We start from the raw sequence: 6,000 nt of genomic DNA on the forward strand, positions 1-6,000 counted from the left end.
AAATTCTTTGGCTGCTGACTAGACCAAGATCATAATAAACCAGAATCATAAATATAAACTGAAAAGAACTGTCTTGAGTGTCTTCCTCAACTTTCTGTACCTTCTAACAGTATCTTGAGCTGGGACACTGGGAGTGTTTATATTTTCCTGTGGAAAAAACCCTTCTCTACTCTCCAGGAATTGTCGTTAGCCACACTGATTGATTGACTGATCAAGTCTTTTATTCATTCAGTCATCCATTGCATATTTATGGAGTCTGCTTTGTTCGAGTTCCTGAATTACAGAAATCCCTTTCTAAAGAAAGCCATAGATAGTCTCAACATAAGACATTTTCTTTAAAAAAATTTTTTTTTAATGTTTATTTTTGAGAGAGAGACAGAGCTTGAGCAGAGAGAGGGAGACAGAATCCAAAGCAGTCTCCAGGCTCTGAGCTATTAGCACAGAGTCTGATGCGGGGCTCGAACTCACAGACTGTGAGATCATGACCTGAGCTGAAGTCGGACGCTTAACTGACTGCGCCACCCAGGTGCCCGAAGACATTTTCTAAACAATTAAAATCTGGTTTAGTACATCAATTATAAAAGAAATAAAACTTAAAAGGGATAAAAAAGTAGCTGGCATATCAGCATTCATTCTTCGTTTCAAATAGCCTAGCCCACAAAGCTATATTAGTTATTTTTTAAAAGGAGGGGGGGATTTGTTAGGAATCTTCCCCCAGCCCCAGAATTTCTTAATAGAGAAGGTTGCTGCTTATAGAAGATACAATCTTTGCTGAGCTCCTGCTGTGAACTAGGTGACATGACTTTATAATTTCATCTAATTACACTTATCATCTCCAAGATACTCTAGCCCAATTTACAGGTAAGTATATGAAGGCTCAAACAATTAAGTGAGTTTCTCATGGCACTAATTTAAAGTAACAGAGTCAGAATTCAGATCTAATGAGCCCCATTTTCCTCTCTTCCCACCACTAAGTCTTGGGGTAACCAAGGTTGACTGGTGATCACTTGGCTCCATGAGTTGGTGATTGTTGTCTCCTCCAGATGATAGACTGGGAATATTTGTAGAGATTGGGGTAGAAGACTTGCCTAAAGTAAATGGTTTCTCTATATTAAAGTTACTTATTTGGGGGTACCTGGGTGGCTCAGTCGGTTAAGTGTTAGACTTCTGCTCAGGTCATGATCTCATGGTTTGTGACTTCTGGCCCCGCGTCAGGCTCTGTGTTGACAGCTCAGAGCCTGGAGCCTGCTTCAGATTCTGTGTCTCCTGCTCTCTCTGCCCCTCCCCTGTTCATGGTCTGTCTGTCTCTGTCTGTCTGTCTGTCTCTCTCTCTCTCTCTCTCTCAAAAACAAACATTAAAAAAGTTAAAAAAAATAAAATTATTTGTTCAACATCAAATGCCTCAGTTGTACCAGCCCTGTACTAAGTGTTAATCCAAGGACAAATTAAGACATTTCTTTCTCTTAAGAAGCTCATGGTCTACTAGGGGTGGCAGTGACATGGGTGTGTATGCAAATAAGTGCAACACAGTGTTCTGTGACTCCATAATAAATTGGCATGTATGTTACTGTGCGTGGACAAAGAATGGAGTGGTCAATTTTCCTTGGGAGCAAGGGCAGGTGTGAGGACATTTTCCATTAAAATGAGACCATGGATTTTAAATTACCTTCACAGTGTTTAGTCTATACGTTGCCAGCCATATTTGTTGTTGTAAGAACCAGAAAGACTGAAATGGATATATTACATTTATTTTGTTCTGCTGCTTTATTTTCACAAATTCTACTCCCTTATGTTTTTTCTTGGTCCATACTTGTTTTTATTTGAAGCCATGGGGGATTGTGAGCTAGATTTTTTTGTTGGGGCAGCTTTACCTGCTTCTAGCTTCTTAAAAAACAAGAACAGAAACACAGGGAGCACCAGATTCTCCAGAGTAAATCGTTAACTTGGGATTTAAAAACGCTTCTACTGTTTCACTAATCAACCTTTTACACTTCTGTTATAACCTCTTCTTCAACCAAATTCATGTAGTAGAAGGATGAAACTCTTGGGAGAAGAGAACAACAAGTTTACAAAGATAAGAGAAAGCAGCAACATGGTGGATTTGTTCTTCTGATGAGCTTCAAGTGAGTGTATGTGTGTGGTTTCCTTAAGCCACTGGGAAAGTTTTTAATGCTCATAGAAACTAAAAAGTCCTGGAGAGTTACAGAAAGCCCCAGCAGTCACCAGATGACACTTGAAAGAAACTGAAGCCATATATCCACCCCAGAAAGAGATGGGGAAAGGACATCAGTAGGGGTCCAGCTGCACTGGGGATTTTTTGTTTTTGTTGTTTTTTCCCGTACAAAAGTACATGTTGCAGACATATCTTCATCAATCATCCTCCAAACACAATTACACAATCATGTTGGCAGCTTATGTCCTTATTTTCACATACATTCTTATATGGTAGCCTTCTCTCTCTCTCTCTCTCTCTCTCTCTCTCTCTCTCTCTCTCTTCTCTCTCTCTCTCTCTCTGTTTCTTTCTGTAGTCAGTCTTGCTAACTCTCCATGTAACACTCCTTGTCCTTTACCAAATTACTCAAAGCCACAGCAGCATAAAAGTTGAAGAGTTGTCATCTTTAGGTGTTGGGGGCATCTTGAGTTGCAACTTGAGACTGAGTCCACTCCGAGAAACACACATCTCTGCTGTTGTTTTTACTCATGTTGAAGCCACTTGCCATTAAGACTTTTTCAGGGGAAAAAGAGGTGATAGTGACAAACTTACTAGTTAAGAACAAATGAACCCAGTTCTAAAAGGTGTGTGGTAATATCCACTTTTGTTGTCTTTCTTATTCAGTGTGTGCCAGCTTAATAAAATAATCCCATTTACAGACATGCTGCCCAAAGATGTCTACCATCCACATCTGAGCTTTCTTCTTCTCATTAAACAGACTGTCTTAGAGTAGGAGAAAGTAGTGTCTTTGGGTCTCAACTCCAAATGCCTATGGGAGAGAATTTTGGGGCCCAGGTTGGATTTGATAAACTAGCTTGCTCCAGTTAGCTATAACAGGGATTGGGCTCAGAAGTGGAAGCAGAGATAATGAGTCTAGTCCTGTGCACTGTGGATAAAGCCAGTTACTAGTGGGTGGCAGTTCTTTGAGACACAACTAAAAAGCATTTGTTAAAGGTGCATATAAAGACGGTCCTGACTTTGCTTCTAATAACCCAGATATCTCCAGTAGTTCATTCACATTATCTGTGACTTACTTTCCCTCTACTTAAAGCAATAATTTGAAATAGATAATATTTAAACCCTTTTCCAGCTGTAAAACTATGAAAATTGTACCTACAATCTAAGTGCTCTTTTTTTTTCAGTTGTAACTGTAACTTCTGGTTGAACATATCAAATAGAAACCAAGCATTTATCTCAGGTCCCTTCTAAACTCCAACTAAAATAGTAATGAAGAAAAGAAGTGGCATAAACTTACAAAAATTAAAAACAACATGGTTGGAAAGGACAACAAGTGAGAAATGACAGTAAAACTCCAGAAGCTGTAAAGCTAATGGACGGATGATGATTGACTTGGTAGAGTGGGAGACAAAATCTTAGCCTAACAAGGCCAGCAAGAAGGTAGCCAATCTATCCATTGAACACCTGAAAGTCTCAAGAAAAGAGACACTAGTTACCTCTGATGAAGAGGGTGCAAAAGAAGGTTGAAAACATGAGTATTGCTTGAAAGTCTTTATAAGGAACTATGAGAACCTCGGAAGGACCTCCCTGCCCTGCATATATATCAGAGATACTCAAATCCCCCTTCCTAAGGGGCCAGATGACCTGAAATTTACTCTGAAGAAACTCAACCAGAGGGGCCCTGGATCCAGACCTTGAAAAGGCAGGGGTGAGGTGCTATAATGAAACTGAGGAGCTCTACTAGGAAAATCCTCTTTCTGACACAGACCCTTTCCCCTTGGCTTCCAGAATACCAGCAACCAGGCAGAAGATTGGAGAGCTACTTTCTGGGGAAATATAATGACTTGTGAAAAACACTTATACTGACCATTTGGAGTGTCCTAGAAAAATAGCCAGGTTTTTAACTCCCTAACCATCATTGATAGACTGCACCATGTCTGCCATTATCTACATGAACAGATAGACAATGATCTCAGGACATGTGAAAAAAGCCTCTAATACAAAAACCAGAGACCAAAACCAGTAAACAAAAGAAAGTAGTGAGGGGATTTGGAAACAATACAGAAAACAGAAGAAAACATAAAAAAAAATCTATATTATTTCCCAAGAGATGAGAGAAGCTGTTACATAGTAAAGCAGTAAGAAAGATAGAAATAAACACTCACAGAATACAAAGTAGCTCCAGGAAATACTAGCAGGTATAGCCCAAACAACACATTCAGGGAAAGGATTGAAAGTTAAAATTAAGAGTTGAGAAGGGAGAAAAAAAATACAGATGGAAAGTAGAATAGAATAAGAAAATTAGGAGCCATCTAAGATATCAAACATGGGATTGATAACTAATTATTGACTCCAGGAAAAATGGAAATTTATATAAGAAAGGAAATGTAATCAGAAAATACGAGATGGTTTTGAAGTGAACAATACTGGTATAGTTGTCATCATCATCATCATCATAAACCATTTAATATCTACTTAATGAAGGTTGTAGTGTACCTGCTTTTTGTTGTATTGTAGTGAGGCTGGATGTATGAAAATGTATTGCTTATCATTTTTTATTATAAGTTCTTACTGGGGCGCCTGGGTGGCACAGTCGGTTAAGCGTCTGACTTCAGCCAGGTCACGATCTCGCGGTCCGGGAATTCGAGCCCTGCGTCAGGCTCTGGGCTGGTTGCTCAGAGCCTGGAGCCTGTTTCCGATTCTGTGTCTCCCTCTCTCTCTGCCCCTCCCCCGTTCATGCTCTGTCTCTCTCTGTCCCAAAAATAAATAAACGTTGAAAAAAAAATAAGTTCTTACTCATGCCTTTGCTTATTTTCATTGGTTTATTTACCTTTTATTATCATTTTGTAAGTATTCCTGATACAATAAAAATATGTGTCCTTGACTATGATATGATGCGATGCAAATTTTGTTTTCAGTTTGTCTTTGATCTTGTTATTTTACTCATGGTATCTTTGTAATACATAGAATATATACAATTTAAGTTTCAGATCTATCAAATTTTTTATTATTTTCTTATTTTCACATTGTTCAGAAAGTTCTTCACTGAAATAAGTATACCATTAACTTTTGTTTTCTTCTTTGATTGTTATGGTTTTCATTTACACATGGGGCTTTTTAAATACATTTATATGCATGAGTGTAGCTAGAACTATATTATTCTTTTTCTGCAATTAAAGTTAACTCATTATCCTATCATGATTTATGGTATTGCCCAACCGTTTTTTAACCTTGGTTCAAAATGCCATTATTTCCATGTACCAAATTCTTACATATGCTTAGATAATTTCTGGACTTTAAATTCATAGCTTTATTCACACAGGTACAAAACATTTCCCAGTGAATTATTTCTTATATAACAGGTGTTTTATTATTGTGAGTGGGATTTTTTAAAATCCATGATATTCTCTAACAAATTATTAGTATTAAATGGGATAGTTATTGCTATATGTATATTTATCCTATAACATAACATCTTGCTGAACATTATTTCTAATAACACTTGAATTGGCCTAGCCAGATACACGATTACACGACTTCCAAATTATTGCAAATGTGTTTTCTGCTTTCAAATATTCATGCTTTAGATTTTGTTTTCATGTCTTGGTTCAAGCTTTCAGAATAATGTTGAATAGTAATGGTGACTGTGGACATTCTAACTCCTGACTTTCATGGGACTGCCTTTAGAGAACTGATATGAACTCAAATGCCTGGCAGGGAAGAAACAAGTGACGTGGACCGATGTAAGGAAAATAACAAGGCAAGTGGCATGAAACAAGTCACTGCCACCTGTTCTCTGTGCAGAGGAAAGAGTGCAAAATGCTGGTAAC

The 6,000-nt window shown here is 38.0% G+C and overlaps 1 long non-coding RNA gene across 6 annotated transcripts in view; it reads left to right on the top strand.

The window, feature by feature from the left end:
* The window catches only part of LOC109499079, a 283,874-nt gene extending 279,036 nt beyond the window's left edge, over positions 1-4,838 (top strand). For 5 of the 6 annotated variants that reach the window (XR_006596974.1, XR_006596972.1, XR_006596969.1 and 2 more), the window contains one exon: positions 2,029-4,838. This is a non-coding gene — a long non-coding RNA (uncharacterized LOC109499079). The remainder of the gene's footprint in view (positions 1-2,028) is intronic. The other variant, XR_006596971.1, reaches the window with a different exon arrangement.
* Positions 4,839-6,000: the final 1,162 nt, after the last annotated feature.

Source organism: Felis catus, chromosome B1 (assembly GCF_018350175.1).
Source record: "Felis catus isolate Fca126 chromosome B1, F.catus_Fca126_mat1.0, whole genome shotgun sequence".
NCBI lineage: Eukaryota > Metazoa > Chordata > Mammalia > Carnivora > Felidae > Felis > Felis catus.